Below are 17,988 nucleotides of genomic sequence, written 5' to 3'. Positions count from 1 at the left end.
AGATCTCTAATATGAGAAGGACCAAAACAAACAGACATAATCCAGAAAAAGCAAACATAATATGGGGAACAGAAAATCGTTTTTAAAAACAACCCATAAACTCTAAGACCTCTAATTAATATTCTAGACAAATGAGAGAAGATATGGCATCCATGCTCTAAATTAGGAACAGAGAACAGAATAAAAGAGCTTGTGGAAAATAACATGAAAGAATGGAGATTAGAAACAAACAACAAAACTCATGAAAAGGTTGTAAACTAAAGTTGAAACAGAAATAGCACCTTGAGATAGATAATAGAAGAAAAAAGATAAGAAAATGTTATGATCAATCTAGAAAATCCAGTCTGCTTGTCTAGGAATGGTGTTCTTGGATTTCTGAAATGTGGAGAGCTTGCCAGCATGGAAATGCTAACAATTCTAAAAAGAGAGAGAAAAAAATTCTGAGGAGAAAAAATTAAAACAGTGCTGTAGACTTAATGTTTGTTTCTCCAACATTCATAGATTAAAAGTTACCCCACAATGTGATAATATTTGGAAGTGGGGCTTTTGGAAATAATTTGATCTTCAGGGTGGAACTCCCATGGATGATATTAGTGATTTGTTTGTTTGTTTGTTGTTTTCTGCAACAAATTTTATTTAGTATAGGCCATGCCAACATTCAGCACAGAAAGTTTACAGAAGCTAGAAAGTGCATTAATAAAAAACTGTGAGCCTGACCTGTGGTGGCGCAATGGATAAAGTGTCAACCTGGAAACGCTGAGGTTGCCGGTTCAAAACCCTGGGCTTGCCTGGTCAAGGCACACATGGGAGTTGATGCTTCTTGCTCCTCCCCCTTCTCTCTCTCTCTCCACTATCTGTAATGAATAAATAAAATCTTTAAAAAAATTAAAAATTAAAAAAAAAGAAATAAAAAAATAAAAACTGTGTTTACAAAAAAATAAATAATTAAACCCTGAAATATATTATTGATTCAAAATGCTTTACATTTGAATGATAGACTGCAATAAGTTATTCTAGACACCTACTGATTAGAGAAAAGAGGAGAAAAAAAAAAGAATGTTTTAAGAAGAGCTCAATCTGGTCCTGCCCAGTTGGCTCAGTAGTAGAGTGTCTGCAAGGCATGTGAATGTCCTGGGTTCAATTCCCAATCAGGGCACACAGGAGAAGCCACCAGCTGCTTCTTCACCCCTCCCCCTCTTCATTCTCTCTCTCTCTCTCTCTCTCTCTCTTTCTCTCTCCCCCCCCTGCTTCCCTCAGCTATAGTTCGATTGATTCCAGCAAATTGGCCTAGGCACTGAGGAGGGCTCCCTTGCCTCTGTCTCAAGCCTTAAAAATAGCTCGGTTTTGGAGGAGCAATAGTCCAAGATGGTCAGACAGCAGAGAAGTCAGTAAAAGGCACTGAGACCAGCAGTCATTCTTGCTTTTGGCATTAATTCTCTCAGCTAGAATTGTTAACAGAACAGAAGATTTATATGCTTTTTAGGAAGACATCCAGGTCTATTACTCCCTGCCTCAAGGCTTCTTTTAGGTAAAAGCATGTGTCTTCACTAGCATTTTCCTCTCATACAGATTTAGGATCTGTTTGTATAGTGGGGCTGTGGGAATGATAACTTCATCAATATTGTTGTTTTCAGATTGACGTTTCATTTGCTCCAGCATAGAACTGAGTTCTTCGTCCTTCTTTCTCAAAAGTTCTAAGCTTTTATCAACCTCAGTTACTCTTTTTTTTTTTATCTAAATGGATAACCACCCCTTCCAGTTTCTGGTGACCTTTTTTCAGGTCTTCCTTTATTCATTTCAAGGCATAGAGCTCTGCCCGAGCATGATCTAATTCCTCCTTCATCTGCCATCTCAGTTTGTCACTAACCACTGAGATGAGAGAAACTCAGATGGTATCCTCACTGAATGAGCCATTTCTACTGGGACTAACAGTGGTCACAGGAGACTGGGAAAAATGCTGGGAACTTGTGGCAAAATATGGACTACCAGGTGGCTAAGGAACGTCTGGGTAACCACTGGGGTTGGGAGGGTATCCAGATGTGTATATAGAGATTCCACGGGGCAGGCCTGGCTTGTAAGAAGTATTTGGTGGCTGTTGCCTGGTTTAGTAGATAAGATGCTGAAATCAGAGGTTGAGAGAAGACTGGAGGTTCATCTCCAAACACCACAATCATGACCTGAATAAGCCCCAACAAGTCTGACTTTGGGTGTTTCCATTCATATGGATAAGGAAGATATAACTTCTTATTGGATCAACTTACTGTCTTGTTATAATAGTCATTGAAATGGTAGGCTTAGCAAAACAGATAAGGGGATTATATGAGTATGTATCCAGCAGCCATGAGCATATTGGAATATTATATGTATTACCTCTATAAGGCACAAACATGTTGCAGTGAAGTTCATTGGTTCATTGAAACTGCCATAATTAAAAATATATGAATCCAATACAGGTTTGAGATCTTTGTATAATGTAATATCATTGATAGTTTCACATACAGCTAGGTCTCTGTATTTGTACTTATACACCATTTTCTTAATCTGCCTCTCAGACACCACCAGGTAGCCACCCTGCAGCTTTCATTCCTGTAGGCAGAGGGTCAGCCACTCCATGGCTGCCCCAGACCACCTCACACAGGATTAGTGCATTTATAAAAGGGACCCCAGTGAGCTCTCTTACTTCTTCTGCCATGTAAAGACACAGCCAAAAGACCCTGCCTATGAACCAGGAAGTAGGCCATCACAAGAGACCAAATTTGCCAATGCCTTGATCTTGGACTTTTCAGCCTCCAGAATTGTGAGAAATAAATTTGTGTCATAACATAAAGTTAAATGAATCACTGTCTGCTTTTAAAACTTACTATAATGCCACAATAATTAAGACACTGATGTTACTAAAGAGATAGACACATAAATCAATAGAACAGAATAGAGATGCTAGAAATATACCCAAACAAATACTGCCAACTGATTCTTGACATATGTACAAAAGAAATTCATTGGGTAAGTCATAGTATTGTCAAAAATTGTATTGCAACATTAGATGTCCATATACAAGAAAATGAAAACATGAACCTGTAACTCACACTTCATACAAAACTTAAGTCAAAATGGATCGTAGCCCTGGACAGATAGCTTGGTTGGTTAGAATGTAATCCCAAAATGCAAAAGTTGCAGGTTCAATCCTTGGTTAGGGCATATACAGATGATTTTGTCTCTCTCTTTTCTGGGCCCTCTCTCTAAAATCAATAAATAAAATTTTAAAATGAATCATATATCTAAATATATAACATCAAGCTATAATATTTTTATAAGAAAATATGCATGACCTGGGAACACATGAAGAATTTTTGGATATAACACCAAAAGACATCATAAGGAAAAAAGTGTTAAATTTAGTTTCATCAACATTAAAAACTTTTATTCTAAGCAAGATCTTGTTAAGACAAAAAAATGCATACCACAAAGAAATATTTTTAAATTACACATCTAACTAAGATCCAAAATATGAGTGTACAAAGAATATGCAAAGAATTCTCAAAACTCAGCAATAAGAAAATAAACAGCTCAATTTTAAAAATGGCCAAATGACTTGAACAGATGCTTCACCAAAGAAGATATAAGAATGTCCAATAAGCACATAAAAATGTGTTCAACATTATTAGCCATTAGAAAGTTCAAATTAAGCCATAATGAGTTACCACTATGCACTCATTAGAACAATTACAATAAAATAATTGACAATACCAAATGCTGGTGAGAATTTGAAGCAAATGGAATGCTCATGTATTGATGAAGGGAATGCAGAATTGTGCACTCTTGGAAACATTTCCCAATTTTTTATAAAGGTAAACATACACTTACCACATGACCTAGCAATCCCACTCCTGGATGCTTGCCTTAGAGAAATAAAAATTTACATTTACCCAAAAAATCTGTGCGTGAATGTTCATAGAAATCGTATTCATAATCACCATAAACTGAAAACAACCAAGATGTCCTTCAACAACTGAATGGATAAACAACCTCTGGTACATCCATGCTTTGGAATACTATTTAGCAATACAAAGGAAGGTATAATTGATATATGCACAACTTGGATAAATCATAAATACATTGTGTTAAATGAAAGAAGCCAGTCTCAAAAGGTTACATACTATATGATTATGTTTGTAAAATATTCTATAATAGAAAAGTTAAAACTATAAGACAGGAAAGAGATCACTGGTTGTCAGAGGTTTAGAATGGGAGAAATGGTTTGACTACAAAGGGGCAGAATGAGGGAGATTTAGGGGAAGATTAAAATGTTTTGTATCCAGATTGTGGTGATATTTACATGAATATATCCATGTGCTGAAATTCATGGTACTAAGACATTTTAATTTTACTATAATAATATCAAATTTAAAATTTTAATGGATCACATATAAAGAGTTGGGAAACATAGTAACATTCAAAAGAATTTCAACCTTCTCCAAAGTGACACCGGAAGTTAAAAAAAGAGTGAACCAATGCCTGCGAAAACGTTGGTGAAACTTTTCAGCCTGAGTTTATATATCAAAATGTCAATTAAGCCCGACCAGGCGGTGGCGCAGTGGATAGAGCATCGGACTGGGATGCAGAGGACTCAGATTTGAGACCCAAGGTCACCAGCTTGAGCGCGGGCTCATCTGGTTTGAGCAAAGCTCATCAGCTTGGACCCAAGGTCGCTGGCTCCAGCAAGGGGTTACTAGGTCTGCTGAAGGCCCACGGTCAAGGCACATATGCGAAAGCCGTCAATTAACAACTAAGGTGTCGCAACGAAAAACTAATAATTGATGCTTCTCATCTCTCTGTGTTCCTGTCTGTCTATCCCTATCTATCCTTCTCTCTGACTCTCTCTATCTCTGTAAAGAAAAAAAAAAGTCAATTAAGCATAAAATAAGAAAAGTTTTGCTCTTGAAAAGTCTCAAAAGAAATCATTTCTCACATACCATTTCTCAGGAAGTTCCTGGAGAATGTGTTCCATCAAAAACATTGTAGTAAGCCTAACTAGGCAGTGGTGCAATACATAAGAATATTGGCCTGGGCCTCAGAGAACCCAGGTTTGAAACCCTAAGGTCACCAGCTTGAGCATGGGCTCACCAACTTGAGCATAGGGTCACTGGCTTGAGCAAGGGGTCACTGGCCAGGCTGGAGCTCCCCGCCCCCTGCCCCGGTAAAAGCACATATGAGAAAACAAACAACTAAAGTGCCGCAACTATAAGTTGATGTTTCTCATCTCTCTCCCTTCCTGTCTGTCTGTCCCTATCTGTCCCTCTCTGAGTATGTCTCTGTCTTTCTTCTCCCCACCCAAAAAATCATTGTAATAAAATTTAAATAACTAAGGTCCACAAGTGTCCTTCACTAGATGAGTAGATAAAAAAAACTGTGATACTTTTACAAGATGGAATACTACTTGGACATAAAAAGGAAATCTTACCTTTTGTGACAGCATGAATGTACCTGGAGATTATTAAGTTAAATTAAGTGAAACAAGTCAGTCTGAGAAAGACAAATACCATATGATCTCACTTACATGTGGAATCTAATGAACAAAATAAACTGATGAACAAAATAGAAACAGCATAAATACATGGAACACATAGACAACTGTCAGAGGGGAGAGGGGTGAAAGAATTGGATGAAAGAAAGTGAAAGGATTAGCAAAAAAACCTTATACACGTAACACAAAGATACAAACAACAAGATGGCAATAGGCAGAGGGAAAGGCAGAAGAGGGAGGTAGGGGAAGGAAGGGAAAGGAGGGAATGAGGAAGGCAGAGGGTGCATGATGTAGTGTGTAAATAGTGTTATATTGAATTGTACACTTGAAACTAGTATGGTTTGGCAAACCATATCATCCCAGTAAATTGAAAAAAAATAATAAATAAAATTAAATTTAAAAAGAAACTGGGATCCAGTAAATAGAAGATCCCACCTAAAGGTTTGGTGAAGGAATGTACTAGGTCAATGCAACACCCTTAGAAACCAATAAGGATTGGAGTATGGTCTGGAAAAGAGGTATTCAAAAACAAATAAATTAACATATTTGAAGACATGGAAAAAACTGGTAATGAGACTGTGGCAGAAATGTAAAATCCTTTAAAGAAGGAACTCAATCTGTCTTGCTCAATGATGTAATCTCATGTATTAAAACAGTACAGGGGACATGGTAAGCATTCAATAAAGATTTGTTACTTTAAAAATAAAAGAGGAAGACTGACTGGGAGAAGAAGAATTTTTTTTAATAATTTTATTTTTTTAATGGGGAGACATCAATAAATCAGGATACATATATTCAAAGATAACATGTCCAGGTTATCTTGTCGTTCAATTATGTTGCATACCCATTGCCCAAAGTCAGATTGTCCTCTGTCACCTTCTATCTAGTTTTCTTTGTGCCCCTCCCCCTCCCCCTTTCTCTCTCCCTCTCCCCCCTCCCCCCATAACCACCACACTCTTATCAATGTCTCTTAGTCTCACTTTTATGTCCCACCTACATATGGAATAATGCAGTACCTGGTTTTTTCTGATTTCCTTATTTCACTTTGTATAATGTTATCAAGATCCCACCATTTTGCTGTAAATGATCCGATGTCATCATTTCTTATGGCTGAGTAGTATTCCATAGTGTATATGTGCCACATCTTCTCTATCCAGTCATCTATTGACGGGCTTTTTGGTTGTTTCCATGTCCTGGCCACTGTGAACAATGCTGCAATAAACATGGGGCTGCATGTGTTTTTACGTATCAATGTTTCTGAGTTTTTGGGGTATATACCCAGTAGAGGGATTGCTGAGTCATAAGGTAGTTCTATTTTCAGTTTTTTGAGGAACCACCATATTTTCTTCCATAATGGTTGTACTACTTTACATTCCCACCAACAGTGTATGAGGGTTCCTTTTTCTCCACAGCCTCTTCAACATTTGCTATTACCCGTCTTGTTAATAATAGCTAATCTAACAGGTGTGAGGTGGTATCTCATTGCAGTTTTGATTTGCATTTCTCTAATAACTAAAGAAGATGAGCATCTTTTCATATATCTGTTGGCCATTTGTATTTCTTCCTGGGAGAAGTGTCTGTTCATGTCCTCTTCCCACTTTTTTATTGGATTGTTTGTTTGTTTGTTGTTGAGTTTTATGAGTTCTTTGTATATTTTGGATATTAGGCCTTTATCTGAGCTGTTGTTTGAAAATATCATTTCCCATTTAGTTGGTTGTCTGTTTATTTTGTTATCAGTTTCTCTTGCTGAGCAAAAACTTCTTGGTCTGATGTAGTCCCATTCATTAATTTTTGCCTTCACTTCTCTTGCCTTTGGAGTCAAATTCATAAAAAGCTCTTTAAAACCCAGGTCCATGAGTTGAGTACCTATGTCTTCTTCTATGTACCTAATTGTTTCAGGTCTTATGTTTAGATCTTTGATCCATTTTGAGTTAATTTTAGTACAAGGGGACAAACTGTAGTGCAGTTTCATTCTTTTGCATGTGGCTTTCCAGTTTTCCCAGCACCATTTATTGAAGAGGCTTTCTTTTCTCCATTGTGTGTTGTTGGCCCCTTTATCAAAAATTATTTGACTATATATATGTGGTTTTATTTCTGGGTTTTCTATTCTGTTCCATTGGTCTGAGTGTCTATTTTTCTGCCAATACCATGCTGTTTTGATTGTCGTGGCCCTATAATATAGTTTGAAGTTAGGTATTGTAATGCCCCCAGCTTCATTCTTTTTCTTTAGGATTGCTTTGGCTATTCGGGGTTTTTTATAGTTCCCTATAAATCTGATGATTTTTTGCTCCATTTCTTTAAAAAATGTCATTGGAATTTTGATGGGAATTGCATTAAATTTGTATATTGCTTTGGGTAATATGGCCATCTTGATTATATTTATTCTTTAGAAGAAGAATTTGATAGAGTGAGTACACACAAGTCTTTTAAAGGAGTTTTTTGTTTGTTTGTTTGTTTGTTTTCTTTAGTAGAGAAATGTGGGTAGCTTGAAGAAGAAGAGGAATTAGAAGAGGGGTTTTCCAGTTAGGAGAAATGACATAACTGTATGCTGATACAAATGATTCCAAATAGAAGAAAACTTATGAGGAAAGAAGAGGTGACCCTATATATGTTGGAATCCATGAGAGTCAGAAAGACCAGAGTAACAGGCTTTATTGAAAGGAAGAAAGGAACCCTGCCAGGCACTTCTCTTGGGGAGAAGAGTGCCAGTTATAGACTAGGGGCGAGTTACATAGTGTTTGGGAGATCCTGAGGGGATACTGAGGCAAAAGTCCTGGTATGTCCGGAATGCTCCTCCTTGGGGGGCTTCGAGCATGTGGATGTTGAATCAAAAGTCCTGGTATGTCTGGAGCCCCTCCTAGGGGCGGCTTGTCAGCTTTTTGGAATTCCTCTGTCTCAGGGGCAATAGTCCAGTAAGGGTGAGGTCTGACAGATAAGCGGAACATCAAGAGGGCAGTTTGGAATACACATATCTATCATTTCTCAACTCTGTGGTTACATATAAAAGAAAGGCAGTTATTAATTTTATAATATACGATGAGGGGTGATGAGGAGAAAGGAGAAAAAATTAGAAAATTATTGCTTCTTCTGAAGAAAACTCAAGAAGGGAACCTTGCCAAGCCAAGTTCCTCATCCAGTTAAGGAGGTCGTCAATTTCCATGCTGTAAGGTCTGAACCAGGCAATGTCTCTGAAAACCTGAGTGAGGAAGTAAAAAAAATTTTGTGAGATAATAATTGTTAGTTGCTTGCTGCGAGTGCTGTTTGAAGAGGGTGACATGGTGATACATGGTCTCCTGGATGAGCCTCATGAGACGTGCTGGTTTGGTTCCTCTCGAATGGGAGGACATGTGGAGATTTTTAGAGACAGGGAACCTGTTGGTGTAAGTTTTAGAAGGACTGAGTATGTGTGGTTTAAAAGGAAGGAAGGAAAGAAAGGGTGTTTGGAGAACATTCAGGAGGGAACTTCTCGGGCTGAGGGGTGGCTTCTTCCTGCTGTCATCCCTACCTATTTGATATTTCCCTCTTGAAGTTCTCCTTGAGGTATTGGGGAAAAGGAGTGTAGGCGCATTTGATTTTAGGTAATCCTAGAGATTTCTCTCATCCCAGCCTGTAGGAACTTGATAAAGAAGGGGGCAAGTATTTGGAGATTAGAAATGCAGAGATAAGGAGGGTTGTATAGCAGGGGGTGAAAGTTCTTCCATGGTAAAGTTAGAGATATTCTTTCCTGGCAGCCCTGAAGAGAGCAGTTGGTTTGAGCTAAAAGAAATGTTTCATGTCCATTTGTAGGCTCTCCTTCAGCCAAGAAGACCCAGCGATCTTGTCCACTTACCATGTGAAGGATAAAAAGACTGAGAAGCATTAAGAGGTGAATGTTACTCATTCTCCTAGTTCTTCAGGGATATGGGAGAGCTTTAGGGTTAGGGGACCTGTAAGGGTGGAAAGGTAGGATTTAGGAGGTTTGCTGATATAGGGTTTCAGATTTTTCTGTTTCGCCAGGGCAGGTTACAGGGTTGGTGTTTAGGGTTAGATAGATTTTTCCAATTTTCTGATTTGCAAATATCTGCATGTGGTTCTGTAAGAAACTAATAAACAAACATAAGAGGCAGGGTACACAAGTTAGAAAAATAAATAGGAGAGTGAGTGGACTAATGAAAGGTAATAGTCAAGACACTCAGTTTGTATGAAACCACTGATTCCATGTATACAAATTCGCTGGGTTTCAGAGAGAGAGAGAGAGAGAGAGAGAGAGAGAGAGAGAGAGAAGAAATAAGACAGAGAATTAGCCAGTCCACCTTCCCCTAGACCTACTTTTATAGAGATTTCTAAAGAAAAAAGAAGAGGGCTTGTACAGCTCGTTTGGTTCTTAGATTGATGGGTAGTGTACTAGGAATTGAAAGAGGCTCATGGGGTGGGATTAGGTTGATATTTAGGGTGAGATAGATTAGGGTACAGGTTTCTGTTCAGTTAGTAAGGAGATACATATAGGTGTTGGTTCCACACGAGTAAGAGTCCGTGGGGATGTGTAAGCCTGGTTTAAGAGGTGGGTAATTATTGGTTTAAGGCCTTAGAAACAGACACAGCTACACATTGAACAGAGACTTCACATATTATGAATTAAGAAATTTAAATGAGGTCCTGGCCAGTTGGCTCTGTGGTAGAACGTTGGCCTGGCATGCAGAAGTCCCGGGTTCGATTCTCGGCCAGGGCACACAGGAGAAGCACCCATCTGCTTCTCCACCCCTCCCCCTCTCCTTCCTCTCTGTCTCTCTTCCCCTCCCACAGCCGAGGCTCCATTGAAGCAAAGATGGCCCGAATGCTGGGGATGGCTCCTTGGCCTCTGCCCCAGGCGCTAGAGTGGCTCTGGTCGCAACAGAGCGACCTCCCGGAGGGGCAGAGCATCACCCCCTGGTGGGCAGAGCGTCGCCCCTGGTGGGCGTGCTGGGTGGATCCCGGTCAGGCTCATGCAGGAGTCTGTCTGACTGTCTCTCCCCATTTCCAGCTTCAGAAAAATACACACACACACAAAAAAAGAAATTTAAATGAGCCCACTTTACTTGTTTCAATTCAAATTTCAATTCAAATTATACTAGAGATATTTTCTGACAAACAAAGAGACAAGATGGATTATTCACTCACACAGTTCAATAGATGATTTTTTAAAGCTTTTCGAGATGGCAGGGAGTTACCAGCATAGAGGGGAGGAAGAGAGAAAGCAGACGGATGGACAGTGTGAGCAGTTGGATGGAAAGAAGGAGGGTCAAAATCTGCAGGAGGAGGAAGAGTTAAAGTATTGGTGTGGTGCCACATGGTCAGAAGAGTCAAAAAAGATTTAGAGCTCTGAGGAGAGGGGAGGGGGTGAGGAGGAAAGAGGCACAGTCACAGTTTGTAAGGAAGGCGGAGGGGTCAGAGAGGAGACAGACAGAACTGCAGTTTGTAAGGAGAGAAGAGAGGTCAGAGATGAGACAGGCACCGCAGCCAGAGCCACAGCTTCTAAGGAGGGGGGAGGGGAAGAAGAACACAGTGGGGAAGGGAGAGACCCCCGGCCAGCAGGGGAGGAGAAAGAGAAACTGGTGAATGAGAAAACAGGATTTAGTTAAGGGAGGGGGCTTTCTGGAGGGAAGATACTCCAGCAAAAAAGATTTGCTGAGGGACTAGAGAGGGGTCCCGAGAGAGGGGTGCCCTGGGGGTCAGGCAGGAGGGAGAGAGTTGGGAGTCCGCAGAGAAGGAAAGATTAGGAGCAGAGGTTTTAGGTGAGGTTTCTTTGGCCAAAACGGCCTGCGTATAGAACAGAAGGCACAGAAATTAAGGACAGGAGAGAAGGGAGAAGAAAAGCCTGCATGTAAGGAATTTCTAATGCCCTCCCCATCCGGTGGCAGAAATTGTCAAGATCTCTTAGGATATTGTAATCGAACGTCCCGTTTTCAGGCCAATGGGAGTCATTGTCTAGTCTGTACTGAGGCCATGCTGTGTTACAGAAGAAGAAGAATTTCTTCAGTTTGAGGTCTGAGAGACCGAGTTTGGTGAAGTTTTTTATGAGACATCCTAGAGGGGTTGGAAGGCTTAGACTCTGAAGAGCCATGGAGACAGGTGAGCAAGACGGGGCATCCCCGCCTTTTTGTCACTGTCCCAAGAGGAGAGAATCTCCGTGTGGGGGAGTCATCCCTGATAGAGGTCGTCACCACCTGTCAGGGAGCTCCGAGGATGAGAAGTCCGAGAGAGTGGAGAGGTTTGGCTAGGCGCCTAGTCTTCCGTGCAGTCCACTGAGACTGAAAGTCAAACCCCTCAAAATGTGAGGTGTATCAGAGAAAACCGTCCAACCAGGAAGGGGCGTTTTTAGAGAGAAATTTAGAGGCCAACCGGGGAAGGAGAAGGGAGAAACTCCTTACCTTCTGGTCCAGCAGGGGTTCAGGACAGGGTTAGACTGATGGTGAGTGGACCTACAATTTCACATCCAAACAGAATCAGGGAGTAAGCCCGGGTCGAGCTGCCACTGCCCATTGCTTCCCTGGTTGTAAGTTTGGACGGCAAGAGGGATCATCCAGGCAGTTAGTACCCTGTCCTGGGTTTTGGCACCAAATGTTGGAATCCATGGGAGTCTGAAAGACCAGAGTAAGAGGTTTTATTGAAAGGAAGAAAGGAACCCTGCCGGGCACTTCTCTTGGGGAGAAGAGTGCCAGTTACAGACTAGGGGCGAGTTTTTGGGAGATCCTGAGGGGATACTGAGGCAAAAGTCCTGGTATGTTCAGAATGCTCCTCCTTGGGGGCTTCGAGCATGTAGGTGTTGAATCAAAAGTCCTGGTGTGTCCGGAGCCCCTCCTTGGGGCAGCTTGTCAGCTTTTTGGAATTCCTCTGTCTCAGGGGCGATAGTCCAGTAAGGGTGAGGTCTGACAGATAAGCGGAACATCAAGAGGGCAGTTTGGAATACACGTATCTATCAATATATTACCAGGTAAATAGGAAGCAAGGTCATCAGGGGAGAGTGAAGGCCCATGATTGACAAGTACCCCAATATCCTCAACATCTTTAAATGTTAACCTCATATTCTTGCTTAATTGAAAGTTGGCTGTTCCATCATTACTTTCTTTGAAGCCTTGTTAAGTGATACTGTCATCTCTTATACACTTCTACCACTACAAGGATAAGTCCTTTATATGGTTTAGATCATTTTAAAGTTATTGAAACTAGTTTCATGGCCTTCAGTATTTTCTGTCCTGGAAAATGAGCTATGCAGACATGAAAAGAATGTGTTCCACTGTTGTTGAATGGAGTTCAGTGCTTCATAGATGTCAGTAAGTTCAACTTAATAGATACTGTTATTAAAGTCTTCTATATCCTTGCAGAATTTCTGTATAGTTTTTCTATCAACTCCTTTTTTTAATATTAACATATTTGTTTTATTATTTATTCAGATGTTTGATCAGTGATAATGATTAATAAGAGTACATAGGTTTCAGGTGAACATCTCTGTAGCATTTGAACTGTTGATGGTGTTCTGTGCTTATCACCCAAAATGAAAGTATTTTCTGTCTCTTTATAACTGTCCTTTTTTACATCCTTCTCCTACCCCTAACCCACATCCCCCTCCCCCTTTCTAACCACTTCACTTTTATCCATGTCAAAGAGTTTCAGGTTTATATTCTACCTACTTGTGAAATCATATTTCTTAGGTTTTTCTGATTTATTTAACTCAGTGTAATGTTCTCAAGATCCATCAAAGTTGTTGTAAATGTCACTTATCAACTCTTGAGAGTAAAGTATTAGAGCCTCAAGGTATAACCGTTGGATGTTCATAGGTGCCTCATGTCTGTTTGGCATCCCACCCTCTTAGGGTCCCTGCAGCTACTCCTACACAGCTGGCAACATCTCCATGCTTTGAGTATGTATACTAGTCTGGACCATTGCTTTTCTTCAAAGCAGCCCCCAACGTATGCTGTTTAGATTCAGACAAGAGAGAAACCAGTCTCTTAGAAAGCTCTCCCCCACCGAAAAGTTGGAACATTGGATGTATGAAAGCAGTTCTCTCTCTCTCACCCCTGAGGGAGGAGCCATGAGCTGGGAGTTTCCTCCTGATCATAATACCATGCCAGGGGAGAGATTCTGGTGAGAGCCATGAATTTCCCACAGGCTTTCGTGCTGTTGATTTCTCGCTCCCCTGGGCTGCAGAAGGCTCTGGTTTCTAGATTTCTCATGAAGGACATCGGTCGATGTGCTGCCATTTTTGAGTCAATGACTCCATGGGGGAAAGAAGGGCCTGGGGTTTCCTATCGCACCATCTTACCAATGTCACCCCCTGATTTGGACACTATAAAGGAGAAAATTATATAGTATGTGAACTGTCTGTCTCTCTCTTTGTTACACAAGGGAGAGACAGGATGGCGGAGAGACAAACCCCTGCATGAACCTGGACCGGGATACACCTGGCAACCCCCATCTGGTACTGATGTTCTGCCCATCTGGGGCCGCTGCTCCATTGCCCAGCAACCGATCCAATGTTAGCCCTTGAGGTGAGGCGTGGAGCCATCCTCATTGCCCGGGCCAACTTGCTCTTTTGGGCCATGGCTGCAGGAGAGGAAGGAAGGGTGAAGAAGCAGATGGTCGCTTCTCCTGTGTGCCCTGACTGGGAATTGAACCTGGGAGTTCCACAAGCTGGACTGATGCTCTACCACTGAGCAAACCGGCCACAACCTGTGAACTATATTTTAAAAAGTGTGTGAGTGTCTGTGTGTGTGCCTTAAAATTCTCTGTGCTGTCTGCCTGAAACTAATACAAAGTAGCATTGAATGCAAACTGCAATCAGAAAATAAAATCGTAAAAAGGAAAAAATTTACAGGGAAAATGAAATACAATTATGAAAAAGATTGTTTTTAAAAACATGAAAATATAAGGCACACACTGGGGGACAATATTTGCAAAACACCCTTATTATAAAGGACTTTTAATAGAAACAGATAAAGAATGCTGAATATTCAATAATACTAAAACAAACAACCTATTAAATAATGAGCAAAAAAAAAATTTAACAGACACTGTTCAAAGAAGATAATGCATAGCCAGGAAGCTATTGAGAAGATGTTCAACCTCTTACATCATTAGAGAAACACAAATTAAAGCCACAGTGCAGTACCACAACATACCCATACGCATGGCTAAAACAAGGGGGGAAAATCAGAGAATGCTAAGTGCTGGAGAAACTGAGGAACCACTAGAACCCTCATGCATTCTCTGGGAGAATGCAAATGGGCTTGGACACTCTGAGAAACAGTGTGTACATCTCTTATAAAGTTAAAAGTAAGCTTCCCATTTGAACCACCCAGCAAACTAAGTCCCAGATATTTTCCCAAGAGAAATGAAAACTGATGTTCACAGAGAACCTTTATGCAAATGTTCATAGTGGCTCTCTTGGCTGCTTAGGTGACTGTACACTCAGGGTGGGCGAACACCCAAACAATTCCAGCACTACTGGACATGAGGTCAAAGCTGAAGTTGGTCCTGGAGGCCCGAAGTGCCACTACGGAGGGCCTGCCAGAGTGGGGTTTACAAGGCACTGGTAATCAAAGCAGTGGGGACTGGAGTCTGGTTCACAGTGAGCCGACCAGGTCCCTGGATCAACACAGTGGTCACTTCTCCAGCCCCCAAGTTGATAAGCCTAAGTGATGCACTTGGCAGTTTGAGCAATAAGCCCCACAGGACCCTTGGTCTGTGTGGTGGGAGCTGTCACAGTGGGGGAGGCCTAGTGAATCCTCTGACACTGGTCCCACCCCAGGCCAAGATAGTAGGTCAAACCCAATATCTGGATCCTGGTGATCACAAGGGATGTGGGTGGGGGTCAGCGGAGATAGGTGACACTCCCGAAGACCTATAAAATGCAAGGGGAGAGGAGGCAGTAGAGCCCCAGGGATGAAGAAAGTGGAGGAGGTGTGAAGAAGTTCTGGGATTCTCTCAATGGGGGAGGGAGGGAGGAAATGGCAATGGCAGTGGCAATGGCAATGGCATTGGTGAGAGGGATTCCCGAGGCTTCCACTGGGTGGGTGGGGAATGTTTCCTAGGACCCAGCTGTGTACAGGTGATTTTGCTCTAGCCTTTGTTGTCCACCCCTGAATGTCTGAAACAGCACACCGTTTCTTTACAAGTGGCTGGGAGATGTGGGAGAGGACATTATCAGCATGCAAGCAGGGGTTGTGGGGGGCACACCTGAGCAGCATGAGCAAAGATTTAGAGTGCGCAGGATCTCCCTGCTCTGTAACCTCCACGAGGCCCAGAAAAACTGGGTCTCTGAGCTGCCAGGAGCAAGAGGCATGCAGACAGCCCAGGCCTCTGTTGGAGATCAGCCAGAGTAGGATGCAGGAGGGAGAGGCGACTGGAGAGACAAAGGCGTGCAAACAAGAAAGAGAGGAAGGTGTGGAAAGAATGGAGGAGCGTCTGACCAGACGGTGGCATAGTGGATAGAACGTTGGACTGGAATGCGGAGGACCCAGGTTCAAGATTCCGAGGTCGCCAGATTGAGCGCGGACTCATCTGGTTTGAGCAAAGCTCACCAGTTTGGACCCAAGTTCGCGGGCTCGAGCAAGGGATTACTCAGTCTGCTGTAGCCCCACGATCAAGGCACATATGAGAATGCAATCAATGAACAACTAAGGTGTCGCAACGAAAAACTAATGATTGGTGTTTCTCATCTCTCTCCGTCCTGTCTGTGTGTCCTTGTCTATCCTCTCTGACTCTCTGTTTCTGTTGAGAGAGAGAGAGAGAGAGAGAGAATAAGGGTTTTTGGAATAGGGGTCTGGCGGCAAGCAAGTGGAGATGCTAACACTTGACAGCAGCGTAGAAACCAAGGGAGGGCCAAGACTGCCCAGCTCAGGGAAGCAGGGAAACAGGCGGACTAGGAACATTTGAGAGGCAGCTGTCGCCCTGTCAGCTCGCCCACTGGTTAGCTTGTTGGCTGTGTGTCCTTCCAGACCTTGAAACCACGTCTGTACATACACCTATATGTATTCTCAGACATTATACCGGATTCACCGTTTTCTATTTTAAAGTACCAAATGTGTGCCCAAATCCACGGTTCTGCAGCTTGCTGTGTGCTCCTAAAATCCATGCACACGGCCTCACACGTTCTTTGACTGGGGCGTTTTAATCTACTGGATGCTCACGGCACGTTGCGTTCACCCATTTCTTTCCCAACGGCGGTTTCGAGTGTTCCGGTCTTCCTCACCACCGGCACCCTGGTGCATATGTCCCGGTACACTACATGCACAATGTGTCTGCAGAAGATGTGCCCTGCGGCGGACACCTGCCATTGCCTTAGACTAGGAAGTGAGTTCTTATTCAGTTGTGAGGTTTTCTGCTCCAAGCAACCTTCTGGTTTCAATCTGGCGCTGATTGCGACAAGCCCAATGACTGTTGGCCAGTGGCTGAACCTCCTAGAGCCTGTTTCCTCACCTGTGAGAGGGCGGCAATAGTGGGCACTTCAATCCCGGGATGGTCCCGAGGATGTGTTACTATGTAGCCACAGCACTTGGAGGAGTGCCAGGCACATAGTACGTGCTGTGTACGTTGCTCTGCCAAGTTACCCTCTGGAATGGTTTTTCTGTGCTGCCGCACAGGGCGCCACCTCCCGCCCCACCCCGCCCCGCCGACCCCCACCTCTGCAGTGGGCAAAGTGCCGGTCTGCTCTTAACCTCTCCCATCCTGGGAACGGTTGAGCTCCTTCCTAGTCTATGGCAATGGCAGGTGTCTGCCGCAGGACACATCTTCTGCAGACACATTGTGCATGTCATGTACCGGGACACATGCACCAGGGTGCCGGTGGTGGGGAAGGCCGGAACACTAGAAATCCCCGTTGGGAAGGAAATGGGTGAACGCAACGTGCCATGAGCATCCAGTAGATTAAAACACCTCAGTCAAAAGAACGCTTGAGGCCGTGTGCACGGGTTTCAAGTAGGCCTCCTTGTTGCAAGCCTAGTGTGTGGAAATCGATTTTCGGATTTACTTCGAACCTCCAGGGTCAGTGATGGCGAGCATCCGAGGGAGGGGGCAAAGCCAGCCCGTCTTTCGAAGCGGCCAGCCAATAGAGTACCCTGAGCGCACAGCCATGGGCTGGTTTGGCTGCTCATCATCACGGTCGCGGAGTTGTGACAGAGACCCTCCAGCGGGTCAATATGACAATGATTCCTCTCTGGCCCTTTAAGGGCAAATTACGCCGACTCTCCTCCATTGATGGCACACGCATCCGGGGCCCATTTTCCTATTGAGGTCTAAGTGTCATGGAACAGTGGCTGGCAGACCCCTTCTGCGCTAGGTGCCTCACGTGCATCAGACGTCCCACCCCCTCACGGCTTCCGCGGCCGCACCCTGACAGGTGGCGCTATCTCCCCGCTGTGTACATGGGAAAGAGTCGCTCAGTGCTGGGACTAGTTGGAGAGTAGATGCCTGTCTAGGGAGGCGGGACAAGAACGGTGAGAGGAAAGACC

The 17,988-nt window shown here is 42.9% G+C and overlaps 1 pseudogene; it reads right to left on the bottom strand.

Annotated features, from left to right (window-relative positions):
• Positions 1-1,385: 1,385 nt before the first annotated feature.
• LOC136317711 (tumor susceptibility gene 101 protein-like) lies at positions 1,386-13,722 on the bottom strand (annotated as a pseudogene).
• Between the last annotated feature and the right edge of the window lie 4,266 nt (positions 13,723-17,988).

The sequence above is a fragment of the Saccopteryx bilineata genome, chromosome X (assembly GCF_036850765.1).
Source record: "Saccopteryx bilineata isolate mSacBil1 chromosome X, mSacBil1_pri_phased_curated, whole genome shotgun sequence".
Taxonomy (NCBI): domain Eukaryota; kingdom Metazoa; phylum Chordata; class Mammalia; order Chiroptera; family Emballonuridae; genus Saccopteryx; species Saccopteryx bilineata.
Note: the sequence above shows the minus strand (reverse complement) of the source record. Positions and strands in the feature narration are given on the sequence as shown.